Source organism: Bos grunniens, chromosome 26, assembly GCF_055505025.1.
Source record: "Bos grunniens cultivar Pamir isolate PY7600 chromosome 26, Bosgru_T2T1.0, whole genome shotgun sequence".
Lineage (NCBI taxonomy): Eukaryota > Metazoa > Chordata > Mammalia > Artiodactyla > Bovidae > Bos > Bos grunniens.
Genome location: NC_141190.1, coordinates 679,119 through 700,048, shown reverse-complemented (window position 1 = coordinate 700,048; position 20,930 = coordinate 679,119). Strand labels below are relative to the sequence as shown.

The window sequence follows — 20,930 nt, the reverse complement described above, 5'->3', positions numbered from 1 at the left end:
GTGAAAGAGGAGAGTGAAAAAGTTGACCTAAAGCTCAATATTCAGAAAACTAAGATCATAGCATCTAGTCCCATCACTTCATGGGAAATAGATGGGGAAACAGTGGAAACAGTGTCAGACTTTATATTTTGGGGGGCTCCAAAATCACTGCAGATGGTGACTGCAGCCATGAAATTAAAAGACGCTTACTCCTTGGAAGGAAAGTTATGACCAACCTAGATAGCATATTGAAAAGCAAAGACATTACTTTGCCCACAAAGCTCCGTCTAGTCAAGGCTATGGTTTTTCCGGTGGTAATGTATGGATGTGAGAGTTGGAATGTGAGGAAAGCTGAGAACTGAGGAATGATGCTTTTGAACTGTGGTGCTGGAGAAGACTCTTGAGAGTCCCTTGGACTGCAAGGAGATCCAACCAGTCCATTCTAAAGGAGATCAGTCCTGAGTGTTCGATGGATGGACTAATGCTAAAGCTGAAGCTCCAGTACTTTGGCCACCTCATGCGAAGAGTTGACTCATTGGAAAAGACCCTGATGCTGAGAGGGATTGGGGGTAGGGGGAGAAGGGGATTGCAGAGGATGAGATGGCTGGATGGCATCACCAACTCAATGGGCATGGGTTTGGGTTAACTCTGGGAGTTGGTGATGGACAGGGAGGCCTGGTGTGCTGTGATTCTGGGGTTGCAAAGAATCGGCCACGATTGAGTGACTGAACTGAACTGAACTGAACTGAATATGTACAAATATGGATAACTTAATATATCCCCCAATCAGCTCAAAGTGTCAAGACATTTAGGCTTAAGTTCAAACAAACAATGAGTCCCATTGCTTTACCATTTCACGGGATTTGATTCCTTGATAATATTGGGGTATGGCAAGAATTCATGTCTTCACTGAACTTAAGATTAAAAAAATAGTGAAACACTTATGTTTGTTCATAGCCTGAATTGTTTTCTATGAAAAATAGTTGAACCTTAAGGAGCTGGTTCTTCTGTGACATTCTGGTATAAACTTCTCAGAGTCTTCACATCAGTGCTGTCCCTTGGAAATCATTCTCCTTTCACAGGTAGGACTTGGTATTGTTAAAATATATTTTGGATATTAGAAATAGATACTTTAATCAATAAAAATAAAATTGTGGCCTGAAATCTACTCTCATAAATTAGAAAATGCTTTTATAAACAATTATAAAATGAATCAATAAAAAAATCTGAGTTTGCATAAAAAATAACAGCACATATTTATAATAAATACAATGTGAGAAACATTCTTCATTGAAAGTTGTATGAAAATCATTATTATTTTATAAATTAGGCAATGTTCTTTTTTAAAAGTTTTCTTCTCTTTCTCTGCAATGTGGGTAAAAATGTATTAGTGGTACCTAGATCATCAGCTAAGTAATTACTGTTATTGAGTACTTTCTACTATGAAAGTGAAAAAAAAAAAGTGAATGTGCTCATCACTCAGTCATGTGCAAATCTTTGCATGGACCAAAGCTCACCAGGCTCCTCTGTCCATGACTTATTGAGGTAAGAATACTGGAGTGGAGAGTGTCTTCCTGAACCAGGGATTGAACCCATGTCACCTGCATTGCAGGCATTTCTTAACCATCTGGGCGACCAGTGAAGTCCACATTCTCCTATGTTGCCCCCTCTAATTGCCACTAACTTTCACCTGATGCAAGTGATATGCTATGTTTCCCCCACAAAACAGGATGCCATAAGCACACACATCATATGTAAGATACAATTCAGTTCGACAAATGCTAAAATGTGACTCTCAGATTCAGGAGTCATTTCTAAGTACTGGACAAATTGTTTTGGACACTTACCTCAGACAGGTAAGTGTGAGAACTCATTAAGTGAAAATTACCACCCTCATTAACATACAGATGAAAAAAATAAGCAGGTTTACATTTTTTTCTATTTTCTCATAGTACAAATGTTTATAAATGTACCTTGGAGTGGTATCATAATGGAAAAAGAAAAATAGATCAAAGACCACATGGCAGAGCTCAGCATGAGGGTGATTGTCCAGAGTACAAAGCTTGTTAGACTCCAGAGCCATCTCTGCCCACTTCTCTCTGAGTTTTCCTTGCCCCATCATGTAGGATGTTGTGCTCTGTTTTTGTGAAGAAACGTCATAACCATGAAGTATTCAAGTAAATGATCTAACATGTTGACTGTTTGCACTATCTCAATTCTTCACAGTAAATATGGAATGGAGATGTTAATTATTTGGGGGTCTTATTGATGATTTAATAAATATAGAGATTAAAGAAACAATCCAGAAAAAAAATAATGTTTGCTTGTTATGACAATAAATATAAGCATCAATTCAGTTCAGTTCAGTCTCTCAGTCGTGTCCAACTCTTTGCGAACCCATGAATTGCAGCACGCCAGGCCTCCTTGTCCATCACCAACTCCCGGAGTTCACTAAGACTCACGTCCATCGAGTCAGTGATGCCATCCAGCCATCTCATCCTCTGTAGTCCCCTTTTCCTCCTGCCCCCAATCCCTCCCAGCATCAGAGTCTTTTCCAATGAGTCAACTCTTCGCATGAGGTGGCCAAAGTACTGGAGTTTCAGCTTTAGCATCATTCCTTCCAAAGAACACCCAGGACTGATCTCTTTAGAATGGACTGGTTGGATCTCCTTGCAGTCCAAGGGACTCTCAAGAGTCTTCTCCAACACCACAGTTCAAAAGCATCAATACTTCGGCGCTCAGCTTTCTTCACAGTCCAACTCTCACATCCATACATGACCACAGGAAAAACCATAGCCTTGACTAGACGGACCTTTGTTGGCAAGGTAATGTCTCTGCTTTTGAATATGTTATCTAGGTTGGTCATAACTTTCCTTCCAAGGAGTAAGCATCTTTTAATTTCATGGTTGCAATCACCATCTGCAGTGATTTTTGAACCCCCCAAAATAAAGTCTGACAGTGTTTCCACTGTTTCCCCATCTATTTCCCATGAAGTGATGGGACCAGAAGGCATGATCTTCGTTTTCTGAATGTTGAGCTGTAAGCCAACTTTTTCACTCTCCACTTTCACTTTCATCAAGAGGCTTTTTAGTTCCTCTTCACTTTCTGCCATAAGGGTGGTGTCATCTGCATATCTGAGGTTATTGATACTTTGCCCGGCACTCTTGATTCTAGCTTGTGCTTCTTCCCGTCCAGCATTTCTCATGATGTACTCTACATATAAGTTAAATAAGCAGGATGATGATATACAGCCTTGACGTCCTCCTTTTCCTATTTGGAACCAGTCTGTTGTTCCATGTCCAGTTCTAACTGTTGCTTCCTGACCTGCATATAGATTTCTCAAGAGCCAGGTCAGGTGGTCTGGTATCCCCATCTCTTTCAGAATTTCCCACAGTTTATTGTAGCATAGGTGTTTATAAAAGGAAACCAAATGATTGTGATTTCATTGATTTAGATGACTTTGGCATGGGCTTCCCTTGTGGCTCAGCTGGTAAATAATCTGCCTGCAACGTAGGAGACCTGGGTTTGATCCCTGGGTTGGGAAGATCCCCTGGAGAAGGTAAAAGCTACCTACTCGAGAACTCTGGCCAGGAGAATTCCATGGACTGTGTAGTTCATTGGGTCACAAACAGTTGGACACGACTGAGTGACTTTCACTTTCACTTTCAATTTACCACCCTGGTCAATAAATTCAAATATCTCAGTGGGATAATGAACTAGTGTAAATGGGTGAGAAAGCAGGCGTGGTTCTTCATTTACAAAGTGTTTTAAACATGGTCTGTGTCCATCCCTGTACTGTAGCTTTTAATAAGAGTTGTTATAACAATGACCTACCTGGTCATTTCCTGCTACTGAACAAAAATATAGATTCTTCCAGCACTGCCTTTATGGTTTCCTTTATCATTCACAAAAGTTGAAAAGTGAACCTTATGATTTTTCACATAATATCACAATTTTGTAGGTAATATGATTATTATTATCAGTGTGACCATTTACATGTTTTAAAGAACTTGAAACAAACTTTTATCATCTAATTTATTCTTACCCTCTGTAAGAGTTAAAATGAGGGGTAGTTTCAGCAAAATCATTACAGTTTGGGGATGTGTCTGACAATCATTTTAAAATAATTGTCTCCTCCCCCAAGAGAAAACTTTTCATACAATATTTCCCCTAATTAGGCCCTCCTTTATTATTTAATATCAATTATATACATATGTGTGTTTGTATAAAAAGCTACACATATTTTTGTGTAATGTATACTTATTTTTATAGAAAAAAGAACTGACTTACTTTTGTGTCCCATGAACCAAATTATGCCCTCAATATTTGGCTATAATAAACAAAACTAAGGATATCCTGAATGGTATAGGGGTTTTCCCTACTATCTTCAATTTAAGTCTGGATTTGGCAATAAGGAGCTCATGATCTGAGCCACAGTCAGCTCCCGGTCTTGTTTTTGCTGACTGTATAGAGCTTCTCCATCTTTGGCTGCAAAGAATATAATCAATCTGATTTTGGTGTTGACCATCTGGTGATGTCCATGTGTAGAGTCTCCTCTTGTGTTGTTGGAAGGGGGTCTTTGCTATGACCAGTGCATTTTCTTGGCAAAACGCTATTAGTCTTTGCCCTGCTTCATTCCGTATTCCAAGGCCAAAGTGAGAAATAGATTTAAGAGCCTTGATCTGATAGATACAGTGCCTGATGAACTATGGAATGAGGTTCGTTACATTGTACAGGAGACAGGGATCAAGACCATCCCCATGGAAAAGAAATGCAAAAAAGCAAAATGGCTGTCTGGGGAGGCCTTACAAATAGCTGTGAAAAGAAGAGAAGCAAAAAGCAAAGGAGAAGAGGAAAGATATAAACATCTGAATGCAGAGTTCCAAAGAATAGCAAGGAGAGAAAGAAAGACATCCTCAGAGATCAATGGAAAGAAATAGAGGAAAACAACAGAATGGGAAAGACTAGAGATCTCTTCAAGAAAATTACAGATACCAAGGGAACATTTCATGCAAAGATGGGCTCGATAAAAGACAGAAGTGGTATGGATCTAACAGAAGCAATATTAATAAGCAATATTAAGAAGAGGTGGCAAGAATACACAGAAGAACTGTACAAAAAACATCTTCACAACCCAGATAATTATGATGATGTGATCACTGACCTAGAGCCAGACATCCTGGAATGTGAAGTCAAGTGGGCCTTAGAAAGCATCACTACAAACAAAGCTAGTGGAGGTGATGGAATTCCAGTTGAGCTGTTTCAAATCCTGAAAGATTATTCTGTTGCACTCCTTACGCCAGCAAATGTGGAAAACTCAGCAGTGGCCACAGGACTGCAAAAGGTCAGTTTTCATTCCGATCCCAAAGAAAGGCAATGCCAAAGAATGCTCAAACTACTGCACAATTGCACTCATCTCACACACTAGTAAAGTGATGATCAAAATTCTCAAAGCCAGGCTTCAGCAATACATGAATCATGAACTTTCTGATGTTCAAGCTGGTTTTAGAAAAGGCAGAGGAACCAGAGATCAAATTGCCAACATCTGCTGGATCATGGAAAAAGCAATAGAGTTCCAGAAAAACACCTATTTCTGCTTTATTGACTATGCCAAAGCCTTTGACTGTGTGGATCACAATAAACTGTGGAAAATTCTGAAAGAGATGGGAATACCAGACCACCTGACCTGCTTCTTGAGAAACCTATATGCAGGTCAGGAAGCAACAGTTAGAACTGGACATGGAACAACAGACTGGATCCAAATAGGAAAAGGAGGACGTCAAGGCTGTATATTGCCATCCTGCTTATTTAACTTATATGCAGAGTATATCATGAGAAATGCTGGACTAGAAGAAGCACAAGCTGGAATCAAGATTGCCAGGAGACATATCAATAACCTCAGATATGCAGATGACACCACCCTTATGGCAGAAAGTGAAGAGGAAAGAAAAAGCCTCTTGATGAAAGTGAAAGTGGAGAGTGAAAAAGTTGGCTTACAGCTCAACATTCAGAAAACGAAGATCATGCCTTCTGGTCCCATCACTTCATGGGAAATAGATGGGGAAACAGTGGAAACAGTGTCAGACTTTATTTTTTTGGGCTCCAAAATCACTGCAGATGATGACTGCAGCCATGAAATCAAAAGACACTTACTCCTTGGAAGGAAAGTTATGACCAACCTGGATAGCATATTGAAAATCAGAGACGTTACTTTGCCAACAAAGGTCGGTCTAGTCAAGCCTTTTCCTGTGGTCATGTATGGATGTGAGAGTTGGCCTGTGAAGAAGGCTGAGTGCCGAAGAATTGATGCTTTTGAACTGTGGTGTTGGAGAAGACTCTTGAGAGTCCCTTGGACTGCAAGGAGATCCAATCAGTCCATTCTAAAGGAGATCAGCCCTGGGATTTCTTTGGAAAGAATGATGCTAAAGCTGAAACTCCAGTACTTTGATCACCTCAATGAAGAGTTGACTCATTGGAAAAGACCCTGATGCTGGGAGCGAATGGGGACAGGAGGAGAAGGGGATGACAGAGGATGAAATGGCTGGATGGCATCAGTGACTTGATGGACATGATTCTGAGTGAACTCCGGGAGTTGGTGATGGACAGGGAGGCCTGGCGTGCTGCGATTCATGGGTTTGCAAAGAGTTGTACATGACTGAGTGACTGAACTGAACTGAAGGATATCCTGAGATGTCTTAAAAGTGAAACAAGTTTTGGTGATGTGAGGGCCACCTTAGGCAGGCAAGAATGGATGAAGTGAACAGGCATCACTTTATGTTGTGATGTGAGGGATTAACTTAAAATGTCCCTGAGGTTAGAGTGGCACATAGACAGACACTCTTTCTGTAAGTATGTATCTGTTCTACTTCCTTAAGTCCATTCAGCTCAAAAAATGCTTGAGCTTTATTGACTGATTTTTTAGACACTGCACCAAAATTATACTGAAGACAAACATCAAAATTTCAAAGAAAAGCAATGTTTAAGAGGAAATGTCAGTGACCAATTTATGAGAATGAATTGGAGAAAAGAGAAAAGATTTTCATATAGGAAAGACTTGTGCAAAAGCATTGGAAAATATAACTAATTTTATGTAAAGGAACTCTACATTAAGTTAACTATTGAAAACATCAAATACATGTTTACTAGGATATTTCTGTGCTTTTTTAAAAGAATTTTTCTATGTGGACAATTTTTAAAATACTTACTGAATTTCTGATAATATGGCTTCTGTTCTATATATAGAATATGTCAATGAGGCATGTGGGATCTTAGCTTCCTATCTGGAGATCAAACTCTCACCCCTTGCATTGTAGCACCACTGGATTCCCAGAGATGTCTCTTAGGTTACTTTAAAAGAAATTAATTTACTTATTTTAATTGGAGACTAATTACTTTACAATATTGTACTGGTTTTTGCCATACATTGACATGAATCAACCATTTATATGACATGTATTTAGAAGTTTGAGAGAGGTAAGCATCAGATGACACCATGTGAGTAATGGAAAAAAGACAAAGGACCAATTAATTTTTATTTCCTTTCTTTTCAAAATCATTGGAAGCTGAGCAAACACAAAGTTAAAGGAAAACTACACAGACGTGACTGAATTTATCCTCCTGGGACTGACAGATCGAGCTGAGTTGCAGCCTGTCCTTTTTGTGGTCTTCCTAGGTTCGATCCCTGGGTTGGGAAGATACCCTGGAGAAGGAAATGGCAACTCACTCCAGTACTCTTGCCTGGAAAATCCCGTGGACAGAGGAGCCTGATAGTCCATGGGGTCGCAAAGAGTTGGACACGACTGAGCGACTTCACTCACTCACTCGCTCACTAGTCATCTATCAGATCACAGTCATCGGCAATGTGAGCATGATTTTGTTAATCAAACTGACTCAAAGTTTCACACTCCAATGTACTTCTTCCTCAGCCACCTCTCCTTTGTAGATCTCTGTTGTACCACGAATGTCACTCCTCAGATGCTGGTTAATCTCTCATCTAAGAAAAAAACCATTTCCTTCCTTGGTTGCTTTATACAATTTGACTTTTCCATTTTCTTGGGGCTCACAGATAGCTATAGGCTCAAAGCAATGGCTTATGACTGCTACATGGCCAACTAAAAACCCTTGTTATATGGCAGCAAAATGTCCTGAGGTGTCTGCCTCTCTCTCATTGCTGCTACTTATACTTACAGCTTTGCAAATGGTCTTACCCAGACCATCCTGATGCTCCGCCTCTCCTACTGTGGACACAATGAAATCAACCACTTTTACTGTATGGACCCACCTTTCCTAGTCCTGGCCTGCTCAGATACTTATGTCAATGAAACTGCCACGTTTGTGGTGGCTGGTTCCAACCTCATGTTTGCTCTCACCATCATCCTCATCTCCTACATTGTCATCTTTACAGCCATTCTGCAAGGTCGTTCTCCAGAAGGGAGGTGCAAGTCCGTCTCTACTTGTGGGTCTCATCTGACAGTTGTCACTATGTTTTATGGGACACTGTTCTGGATGTATCTGAGGCCGCCTTCTGAGGCATCTGTAGAACAGACCAAAAATTCAGCTGTTTTTTATGTCTTTGTGAGTCCTATGCTAAACCCTTTGATCTACAGCCTTCAGAACAAAGATGTTAAAAGAGCAATAAGGAAAGTGTTTCAAGAGAAATTATTTGTCAAATCAGGTACACATTTAGTCAGAGGTATGTAATATAATTGTATTCTTTGACCAATTAGAGAAAATTTTCAAATAATAAGTCACTTTTTCCTATTGACTTGTCTTTGTCTTTTATAATTCACCTATGAGACTGGAAAGAATGTTTCCAGTCATTAGCTTGTGTTAATTTACTGTATTAAAATGACTACAACCTTGAATGGATAAAGAAATGGCAACCCACTCCAGTATTGTTGCCTGGAGAATCACATGGACAGAGGAGCCTGGCAGGCTACAGTCCATGGGGTCTCAAGAGTTTGACAGGACTTAGTGACTAAACCATCACCACCTACCATGCTGAAATTCATAAAGCATTGCTATTGCTCTGTAAAATTAATATATGTCAGATAATTCTACCCATAGTACTCATAATGGTAGAAATTTATGAAAGACAGATTTACCAAATGACAATTTGTTTGATTTGGAGGGCTTAATAATTTGCAAACTATTTATCAAAACCTGTCAACCATATCAGGAAGAAATGTTTTCCTTTCTTTGATTCTTTTGGTTGGTTTTTCCTTTGTTCACCTTATATATCAGTTAAGATCATTGGGTATCTTAAGTTATTATTCTAAGAAATATATGTAGATATTAGTATTAGTGTAATGGAATCCTCAGTCATAAAACTTTTGAGAGAAATCCCAAATTTCCTTTAGGTTTTTTAAAAACTTATTTATTTTGACTTTTGTTTGTTGTTTTACCAATATGCTTTCCACTTTAAAACTGATACTGTGTTTTTACTATTTTTTTTTATTATTATGAACTCCTCACAGTCAGAAGTAGAAAATATTGTAATGAGCACTTGACTATGCATAACTAATCATCAGTAAGCATTCACACAACCACACTTTTCTTTAGGATTTTCACACATCTCCATGTCATGGACCCCACTGCTCACCTTTGGCATCTCCTCCTGAGGTGTGCAAGTTGGGGAATCTTATGGTGCTGGAAAAATCTCAGAAGAGATGGCAGTTGAGCAGAATATGGTTCTATTTGGCCAAGTTAGTTGATTTCTCTGCTTTTTTCAGATCTTCAGTATCCTCACATGTGTTTATTATTTCATACATAAAACATGAGACAGAAGTGTGTGGATTTTTCTCTTTCTTTTCATGATTCTTTAAATATTAAACTGAGAACTGCCTTATGACCCAGCAATCCCACTGCTGGGCATACACACCGAGGAAACCAGAACTGAAAGAGATGCGTGTACCCCAATGTTCATTGCAGCACTGTTCATCAGCCAGGACATGGAAGCAACCTAGATGTCCATCAGCAGATGAATGGATAAAAAAGCTGTGGTACATATACACAATGGAGTATTACTCAGCCATTAAAAAAATACATTTGAATCAGTTCTAATGAGGTGGATGAAACTGGAGCCTATTATACAGAGTGAAGTAAGCCAGAAAGAAAAACACCAATACACTATACTAATGCATATATATGGAATTTAGAAAGACGGTAACAAACCCTGTATATGAGACAGCAAAAGAGACACTGATGTATAGAACAGTCTTTTGGACTCTGTGGGAGAGGGAGAGGGTGGGATGATTTGGGAGAATGGCATTGAAACATGTATAATATACATGAAATGAGTCGCCAGTCCAGGCATGATGAACGATACTGGATGCTTGGGGCTGGTGCACTGGGACAACCCAGAACAATGGTACGGGGAGGGAGGAGGGAGGAGGGTTCAGGATGGGGAACACGTGTATTCCTATGGCGGATTCATGTTGATATATGGCAAAATCAATACAATATTGTAAAGTTAAAAAAAAAAGAAAAAAAATAAAGGAAAAAAAGTAATAAACTAGTATTATTCCTCATATCACTTATAGTTTCTATCCCATCTCTGATATTTAAAAATCTAAAAATTGCTTATGATAATCATAAATCCTCAGCAGCACTTTTTACTGTTTTTCAGTTCAGTTCAGTCGCTCAGTCATGTCCGACTCTTTGTGACCCCATGAATCGCAGCACACCAGGCCTCCCTGTCCATCACCAACTCCCAGAGTTCACTGAGACTCACGTCCATCGAGTCAGTGATACTATCTAGCCATCTCATCCTCTGTCATCCCCTTCTCCTCCTACCTCCAATCCCTCCCAGCAAAAGAGTCTTTCCAATGAGTCAACTCTTCACATGAGGTGGCCAAAGTACTGGAGTTTCAGCTTTAGCATCATTCCTTCCAAAGAAATCCCAGGCCTAATCTCCTTAAGAATGGACTGATTGGATCTCCTTGCAGTCCAAGGGACTCTCAAGAGTCTTCTCCAACACCACAGTTCAAAAGCATCAATTCTTTGGCACTCAGCTTTCTTCACAGTCCAACTCTCACATCCATGCATGACCACTGGAAAAACCATAGCCCTGACTAGACAGACCTTTGTTGGCAAAGTAATGTCTCTGCTTTTAAATATGCTATCTACGTTGGTCATAACTTTTCTTCCAATGAGTAAGCATCTTTAAATTTCATGGCTGCAGTGACCATCTGCAGTGATTTTGGAGCCCCCCAAAATATAAAGTCTGACACTGTTTCCACTGGTTCCCCATCTATTTCCCATGAAGTGATGGGACCAGATGGCATGATCTTAATTTTCTGAATGTTGAGCTGTAAGCCAACTTTTTCCCTTTCCACTTTCACTTTCATCAAGAGGCTTTTTAGTTCCTCTTCACTTTCTGCCATAAGGGTGGTGTCATCTGCATATCTGAGGTTATTGATATTTCTCCCAGAAATCTTGATTCCAGCCTGTGCTTCCTCCAGCCCAGCATTTCTCAAGATGTACTCTGTATATAAGTTAAATAAGCAGGGTGACAATATACAGCCTTGACGTCCTCCTTTTCCTATTTGGAACCAGTCTGTTGTTCCATGTCCAGTTCTAACTGTTGCTTCTTGACCTGCATATAGCTTTCTCAAGAGGCAGGTCAAGTGATCTGGTATTCCCATCTCTTTCAGAATTTTCCACAGTTTATTGTGATTCACAGTCAAAGGCTTTGGCATAGTCAATAAAGCAGAAATAGATATTTGTTTCTGGAACTCTCTTGTTTTTTCGATGATCCAGCAGATGTTGGCAATTTGATCTCTTGTTCTTCTGCCTTTTCTAAAATGAGCTTGAACATCTGGAAGTTCACGGTTCACGTATTGCTGAAGCCTGGGTTGGAGAGTTTTGATCATTACTTTACTAGCGTGTGAGATGAGTGCAATTGTGTGGTAGTTTGAGCATTCTTTGGCATTGCCTTTCTTTGGGATTGGAATGAAAACTGACCTTTTCCAGTTGCTGGTATATTGAGTGCAGCACTTTGAAAGCAGCATCTTTCAGGATTTGAAATAGCTCAACTGGAGTTCCATCACCTCCACTAGCTTTGTTCGTAGTGATGCTTTCTAAGGCCCACTTGACTTCACATTCCAGGATGTCTGGCTCTAGGTAAGTGATCATACCATCGTGATTATCTGTGTCATGAAGATTTTTTTTGTACAGTTCTGTGTATTCTTGCCACCTCTTCTTAATATCTTCTGCTTCTTTTAGGTCCATACCATTTCTGTCTTTTATCGCGCCTATCTTTCCATGAAATGTTCCCTTGGTATCTCTAATTTTCTTGAAGAGATCTCTAGTCTTTCCCATTCTATTGTTTTACTCTATTTCTTTGCATTGATCGCTGCAGAAGGCTTTCTTATCTCTTCTTGCCATTCTTTGAAACTCTGCATTCAGATGCTTATATCTTTCCTTTTCTCCTTTGCTTTTCACTTCTCTTCTTTTCACAGCTATTTGTAAGGCCTCCTCAGACAGCCATTTTACTTTTTTGCATTTCTTTTCCATGGGGATGGTCTTGATCCCTGTCTCCTGTACAATGTCACAAACCTCCATCCATAGTTCATAGGCATTCTGTCTATCAGATCTATTCCCTTAAATCTATTTCTCACTTCCACTGTATAATCATAAGGAATTTGACTTAGGTCATACCTGAATGGTCTAGTGGTTTTCTGGAATCAAGATTGCTGGGAGAAATATCAATAAGCTCAGATACGCAGATGACACCACCCTTATGGCAGAAAGTGAAGAGGAACGAAAAAGCCTCTTGATGAAAGTGAAAGTGGAGAGGGAAAAAGTTGGCTTACAGCTCAACATTCAGAAAACAAAGATCATGGCATCTGGTCCCATCACTTCATGTCAAATAGATGGGGAAATGGTGGAAACAATGTCAGATTTTATTTTTGGGGGCTCCAAAATCACTGCAGATGGTGATTGTAGCCATGAAATTAAAAGATGCTTACTCCTTGGAAGAAAAGTTATGACCAACCTAGATAGCATATTTAAAAGCAGAGACATTACTTTGCAAACAAAGGTCCGTCTAATCAAGGCTATGGTTTTTTCAGTGGTCATGCATGGATGTGAGAGTTGGACTGTGAGGAAAGCTGAGTGCCAAATAATTGATGCTTTTGAACTGTGGTGTTGGAGAAGACTCTTGAGAGTCCCTTGGACTGCATCGGGATCCAACCAGTCCATTCTAAAGCAGGTCAGCCCTGGGATTTCTTTGGAAGGAATGATGCTAAAGCTGAAACTCCAGTACTTTGGCCACCTCATGCGAAGAGTTGACTCATTGGTAAAGACTCTGATGCTGGGAGGGATTGGGGGCAGGAGGAGAAGGGGACAACAGAGGATGAGATGGCTGGATCGCATCACTGACTCGATGGACGTGAGTTTGTGTGAACTCTGGGAGATGGTGATGGACAGAGAGGCTTGGTGTGCTGCGATTCATGGGGTCACAAAGAGTCGGACACAACTGAGCGATTGAACTGAACTGAGGTTATTTCTTTATTTCACATGTATTTGCAAGTCTGAAAAAAGGAATAAGTATTAGATGACATGATGTAGGAAATGGAAAAATGATAAAACACAAATGAATTTTATTTCCATTACTTTAGCCATTGTTGGAAGTTGAGCAACATGATGTTAAAGAAAAACTATACAGAGGTGACTCAGTTTATCTTCCTGGGACTGACAGATTGAACTGATTTGCAGCCTGTTTTTTTCATGGTCTTCCTAGTCATCTACCTGATCACAGTCATTGCCAATGTGAGCATGATTTTGTTAATCAGAACTGACTCAAAGCTTCAGACTCCAATGTACTTCTTCCTCAGCCACCTCTCCTTTGTATATCTCTGTCATGCCACCACTGTTGCTCCTCAGATGCTGGTCAATATCTTTTCAAAGAGAAAAAAATATTTCTTTCCTTGGTTGCATCATACAATTTCACTTTTTCATTGCCCTGGTGATCACAGATTATTATATTTTGGCAGTGTTGGCTTCTGGTCACTATGTGGCCATCTGCAAGATGTCCTGAGATGTCTGCCTCTCTCTCGTTGCTGCTCCATATACTTACAGCTTTGCAAATGGTCTTGCCCAGACCATTCTTATGCCCTGTCTCTCCTTCTGTGAACCCAATGAAATCAAACACTTTTACTGTCATACCCACCTCTCCTAGTAGTGGCCTGCTCAGATATTTATGTCAAAGAGACTGCCATGTTTGTGGTGGCTGATTTCAACCTCACGTGTTCTCTCACCATCATTCTCATCTCCTACATTTTCATTTTCACAACCATTCTGCATTTCCACTCTGCAGAAGGGAGGCACAAGGCCTTTTCTACCTGTGGGTCTCACCTGACGGCTGTCACTATATTTTATGGACACTGTTCTGCATGCATCTGAGACCCCTTTCTGAGACATCTGTAGAACAGGGAAAAATTGTAGCTGTTTTTTATATGTTTGTGAGTCCTATGCTAAATCCTTTGATCTACAGCCTTCAGAACAAAGATGTTAAAAGAGCATCAAGGAAAGTAATTCAAAGGAAATTGTTCACTAAATAGGGTAAACATTTTGGTCACAGGTATTTAACATATCTGTATTCTATGAGCATTTATTGAACATTTTAAATTAAGTCATTTTTTTGTCTTTTGTAATTGGCCTATTATATTTACAAGAATTTGTCAAATTATTAGCTTGTGTTGCCTTAGTTTAGTTAAAATGAATACTGCACAGAAATTAAAATACAAGACTAGACAGCATTATTATTGCTCTATAAAATTGATAAAGGACAGAAAATTCTATTGGCAGTACTCAGAGGGATATGGATAAGACAATGGCAACCCACTCCAGTACTCTTGCCTGGAAAATCCCATGGACAGAGGAGCCTGGTAGGCTGCAGTCCATGGGGTTGCTAAGAGTCGGACACGACTGAGCGACTTCCCGTTCACTTTTCACTTTCATGCATTGGAGAAGGAAATGGCAACCCACTCCAGTTTTCTTGTCTGGAGAATCCCAGGGACGGGGGAGCCTGGTGGGCTGCCGTCTCTGGGGTAGCACAGAGTTGGACATGACTGAAGCAACTTAGCAGCAGCAGCAGAATACTGATAAACATGACTCAAAATTTTCAAGAATAAAACAAATCCATTCATTTCTTTTAATTTGTTCATAGGCAATGCAGACTGGTCTAAGTCAAGGCAATTCCAAATTTCACAGATGTGACAGAATTTGTTCTTCTGGGATTGACCAGTCATCAGGAGCTTCAAGTTCTCTTTTTTGTGGTGTTTCTAGTAGTTTACATGATTACTCTGATAGGGAACATTGGCATGATTATTTTGATCAGCATCAGCCTCCAGCTTCAGAGCTTCATGTACTTTTTCTTGAGTCACTTGTCTTTTGTGGATGTGTGGTTCTCTTTCAATGTCACTCTGAAGATGCTGGAAAACTTACTATCAGAGAAAAAACCATTTCCTATGTGGGATGCTTGGTGCAGTGTTACTTCTTCAGAGCCCTTGTCCACGTGGAAGTATATATCTTGGCTATGATGGCCTTTGATTGCTACATGGCCATCTGCAACCCTCTGCTTTATGGCAGTAAAATGTCCAGGACTCTGTGCTAGTCTCATCTCTGTGCCATACATCTATGGGTTCTCTGATACCCTAATTTGCACATTGTGGACATATAGCCTGTATTTCTATGGAAACTTTGAAATCAACCACTTCTATTGTGCTGACCATCCTCTTACAAAGATTGCCTGTGGAGGGGTCCACATTAAAGAATACATCCACGTGTGGGTCCCACCTGACAGCTGTTACCATGTTTTATGGGACTCTCCTCTTCATGTATCTCAGGAGGCCCGCTGAAGAGTCTGTGGAGCAGGGGAAGATGGTGGCTGTGTCTTACACCACAGTGATTCCCATGCTGAATCCCATGATCTACAGTTTGAGGAACAAAGATGTGAAAGAGGTGGTAAACAAAGCAATCATCAAGGCAAACTTGAGGCAGTGAACCTGCAGGACATAATCCCGTGTATACCACTTCCTGTTATAAATGTCCAGGCATATAAATTCCCTGTTTAAAATAGACTGTGTACAGGCAACACTTAAATATGCTAAGAGGTCCAGTCTAACACAGTGATGGCTTATCCATGAATGGACTCTCAGGACTAGGCCTCCTTTATCTACATATGCAAACATACTAACACTGCCCTATTACTGTTAGTCACAGTGTATGTAAAATTATGCTAAGTGTAGTCATCGGATAACTCATAAATACTCATAAATATTTGGATAAGCACATGTTAATTTGGAGGCATCTTTGTAAGAGTTGAATATGATTTCTTAAGATATTTTCTATATATAATTGCTCTTCACTTGTTTTATAAGTAATATATAATTTCATGAGAAAAAATTAAGACTTCATCACTTTTCCATGAATATAAAAGTTGGTGGATCCTCATTTACCAAAAAACTTTCAATAACATTCATACATGCATGGACTTTTGAAAACAAAAATGTATTCAGAATCTTCAACTAGTGTCATGAATCAATCAGAAGGTTAATTCTCAGTATGTATTGCTCTATAATTAACACTATTTGTGTTTCAATCTGTTGACTCACCGTAATTCTACTCTTTGGTTTGGATTTTGGCTGCTGTTTTTCTCCTTATTAATTTAAATAGGTGAAAAATTTTGACTAAAGCCTATCATGTCCTTCTCATAGTTTAAAAAGATGAAGCAATATGGATTTTTGTCATTTAAAATCTAACTTTTGATCAGAAGAATGTCCTATTAAACATTTGATTACTATGATGAAGCTATTGTTTGATTCCAAATTCTTGTCACTAACATTACATTCTTAGGTCTGTGTTTAGTTGCTTAATTCAAGCTTTTAATAACTAGTGTGGGTCAACCAGATAAGAATCTCTGTAAAACCAAATGCCATTGCACTAGACATGTATTAAAATGTGATCAGCACAGCTCAAACTGGTATCCATTGGGATCTGATTACAAGTTTACTATTCAATTTATGTTGATTGGTGTCCACTTAATCTACCTTCATTCTTAATATGAGTAGAATATATATATATTTTTGTCCTTGTTGACTCTTGCTAATAATACCAGCATAAAAGCAAGTCAGAAGCAGAAGTAATTTCTCATTGAATGATTTTTATTCTTGTTTAAGGGCTAATCCAATTAAAAGGGGTGCACAATTGAACATATGTAGAAAGACTCTGAGAAGTAATGTTTACTTGTGGTAATATCACTGGAAAGATGTATTCATTTAAGCCCAGAAAGTATTGTTACTCAGGCTAATTTACTAATTGCCCACAAGCCACATTCCCTCAGATTGGTTCTGAGAAAAGGCGGATGGTGGGAGGAGAGTTCTTTTTCATAACTTTAGGTTCTGAGCAGGAAGAAAAAGTACCATTTGATTAGTATTGGAAACTACACTAACAATTTTTTTTAATGTTTTCAAATCACCCAAATTTGCTTCTAACAAGTTGGTGTCAAGTGTGAAATGATAGGCTGTTCAAGAAACAATTGTATTGACAGAGATCATTATAACTTGACCCTTTAAGATCACATTTTCTGTGATCCTTATGGCAGACATATTCCTCAGTGTCCACTATTTTATATTTTATTTTATAAATAAAGCATCTGTCATCCAGCTGTTAACCACCTTTCCCATTGTCCCTTGTCAGTGAGGTACATAATGTTGTCAAGTCTTGGCAATGAGCCATCAGTAGAAAGTGGTGCCTGAAACCTAAAGATCACCTTCTCTATGTTAGAGCCATTAGATACAGACTTTTTTCTCCTTCTTCCCACTTGAAAATGTTGCCACTGAAATGATCACTTTTTAGACAAAGTTGGAAACCACATAATGAGGGTCTAATTGCCTTTCCCAAATACCTTAACTCATACTGCTGCCTGAGAAAGAAAGAAATTATTTTATCAAGTCACTGCATCTTTGGAGTTCACTTAGCTATAGTGCTGTATTTGCTTTTATAATACTTTCCATAAACATATCCCTGGCACTTCACCTCTCCATCTTACCACTCACTAGGATGATTTTTACCTGAGAATGATCAAGTCTCTTCAGAAACTATTCTGGTGTTGAGAGAAGGGCATCTTGTCTTCTGTCTTAACCCGAAGGAGAAAAACTCAAGCTTCTGATCTATATTAGATATTAAGTTATATATACCTTTGTCCTAACTACTTGATGAGTTCTTGGGCTTGTTATGACCTTTAAGTTTCCAGTTGGCACATTAATTTGTTTTGGATTCCTTTTGACCCACCATCTAGGCCATTTCGCTAGCCTTTTTAGGTACTTACAAGTCTCTTTCTTAAGCTTAGGAAATCTCAGCTATTTTTTTTTTTTCCTGCACTGTGCTTGCAGGTGCAGATAAGGTGTGTTTTCACCAGACATTTGAGCCAGCACATCTTTAACTGTCCTTACTTATTAGTGGGGCTTCCCCAATGGCTCAGCAGTAAAGAATTATCTGCAAGGCAAGAGACATGGTTTCAATCCCTGGGGGAAACATCCCCTGGAGAAGGAAATGGCAACTCACTCCAGTATTCTTGCCTGGAAAACCCCATGGAAAGAGGAACCTGGCAGGTTACTGAGTGAGTGAACAGCAGCAAATAGTTTTACATTAATTATTTTCAACACATAATCAGGAATGCTTTCTTAATTATCTGGTAAATTTTTAGTGTAACAATAGCATGCACTCCTGCTTTTAAAAGACAGCCATCTCTTTGACAAGAGAAATAGCAATTATCTGAAAGTGGCACTCTTATCATGATGTTCCACTTGCATGATGTGGTTTTTGAGAATTCTCCACCTCTTTTCACTTCTGAGGCTAAGGAAGATAACTGGCTAATTTTAATTTCAAGAGTAAAGTTAAAAAAAAGAAAAACTCTCACCATAGCAAATTAAAATGAAGTGTGCAAAATAGAAAGAATAACACCTTACTTTTCCCCTAAACATTTTACCCAAAGGGAAGCTTCATTTCTTATTGTTGTTTTTTAACAAGTTACTGTGAGTAGTCAGAAAATGTGTCCTTTTAGTTTTTCCTCCTCTTTTTCAGCTTAATGTGATGACTTGTACCTAATGTGCTTTCCAGAAAAAAAAAAAAAACAACACATATATATATATATACGTGTGTGTTAAGTCGCTTCAGTTGTGTCTGACTCTTTGTAACACTATGGACTGTAGTCTGCAAGGGTCTTCTGTCCACAGAATTTTCCAGGCAAGAAAAGTTCAGTGGGTTGCTGTGCCCTCCTCCAGGGAATCTTCCCAACCCAGGAATCAAAACTGCATCTCCTTTGGCTCCTGCACTGCAGGCAGATTCTTTACCACTGAGCCACTGGAGAAGCCCATGTAAATATATATATATATATATATATATATATATATATATATATATATACACACACACACACACATACATACACACACACACATAAATATACATACATACATACATATATGGTAAATCATCTGGCTGCAATGCAGGAGACCCAAGTTCGATTCCTGTGTTGGAAAGATCCCCTGGAGAAGGAAATGCCAACCCACTCCAGTATTCTTGCCTGGAGAATCCCATGGACAAAGGAGCCTGGCAGACTACAGTCCATGAGATCACAAGAGTCGGACACGACTTAGCAACTAAACCACCACCATATACATATATACATACATATGCATATATACAAATACACTCATACTTACACAGAAGTACATACATAAAATATGATGTGAAAGCTGTTTTCCCCCATTCATTTATTTTCCTCTTGCTAGAGGCAAAACCCAGTTTGTGAAAGGTGTGTTTCAACTAACTTATCTTCCTGAACAGACATCTTTTTTTTTTTTTTTTTAACTTTACAATATTGTATTGGTTTTAACAGAGCTACTGGCACTACATCTCACCATTCTGGCAAAAGAATGGAAAAGATGATAAAATATTGATCTGAACATCATTTACCCATTTCCATGATGGTCATATAATAACTCTAGTCTCAGTTTGGTCTTCCATGATAAATATCAATTTGAATATTTTAGAGATAATTAGCAGAAATTTTGATACTGAGTTAGTTTTCTTTGAGCATACATTTAAATCAGGCTTGCTTTTTTTATATTTCTTCTTTGTAATAAAAGGGAAAAAATGCCAAATCCACACAGCCTCATCAATTTTGAAAAAAAGAGAAAAAACTCCCTCTTTTGTGAATTACTTTCAGCCACAAATGTCTCTTTTTACATTTTTTTTAAACAATCAAAAGTTTCCCCTGAGAGAAAGACAACACTCATACATAAAAATGCTCTTCTTCCTTAGGAATTGGCTTCCACACTTTCATCAACAAAGTGTTTCCTTCTAAAGGAAACTCAAGTCTTTGGCAGAAGTCAAAGAGGATATTTTATTTGGAGTGGGCTAAGAAAGTATTCCATTATTGTGTATACATGTCAGCTACATTCAGTTGGAGCAGAGTTAGACAGGGTCATCTACTTTCCTTTAAATGGTGAAAAGTGGAGAGGTTTGGAAAAGGAGGGTTATGGAAATGACTGACAGTACCTCTTAATCTACTTGGTTGTAGAAGAAATCTTCCCCTGAAGGTTGGAATACTGAGGTTACCTGAATGTGTGAAGTAGGCCTTTATAAAATGCAGTCTCTATTCCTTGGGGAGTTAATTCCTAATATTAACCAGACATGACTGGACCAGGTTCACTGACCCTCAAGGGTGCAACTGTGATTAGAAAGCTTCAATTAGATTCATGTTGATATATGGCAAAACCAATACAATATTGTAAAGTTAAAAAATAAAATAAATTTAAAAAGTCTAAAAAATAAATGTAACAGTAGGTCTTATTTTAAACTTAGAATGTTGTGAAGTAATTAGCCTTCAATTAAAATAAATAAATAAATTTTAAAAATTAGAAATACAAACTATAATGATG

General features: G+C 38.8%; 3 pseudogenes; all 3 read left to right on the top strand.

The window, feature by feature from the left end:
* The first annotated feature begins 1,757 nt into the window (after positions 1–1,757).
* Positions 1,758–8,679, top strand: LOC147343930 (olfactory receptor 5M5-like; annotated as a pseudogene).
* A 4,947-nt stretch (positions 8,680–13,626) lies between these two features.
* LOC147343929 (olfactory receptor 5M5-like) lies at positions 13,627–14,543 on the top strand (annotated as a pseudogene).
* Positions 14,544–14,803: 260 nt separating this feature from the next.
* Positions 14,804–15,987, top strand: LOC147343928 (olfactory receptor 5M9-like; annotated as a pseudogene).
* The last annotated feature ends 4,943 nt before the right edge of the window (positions 15,988–20,930 follow it).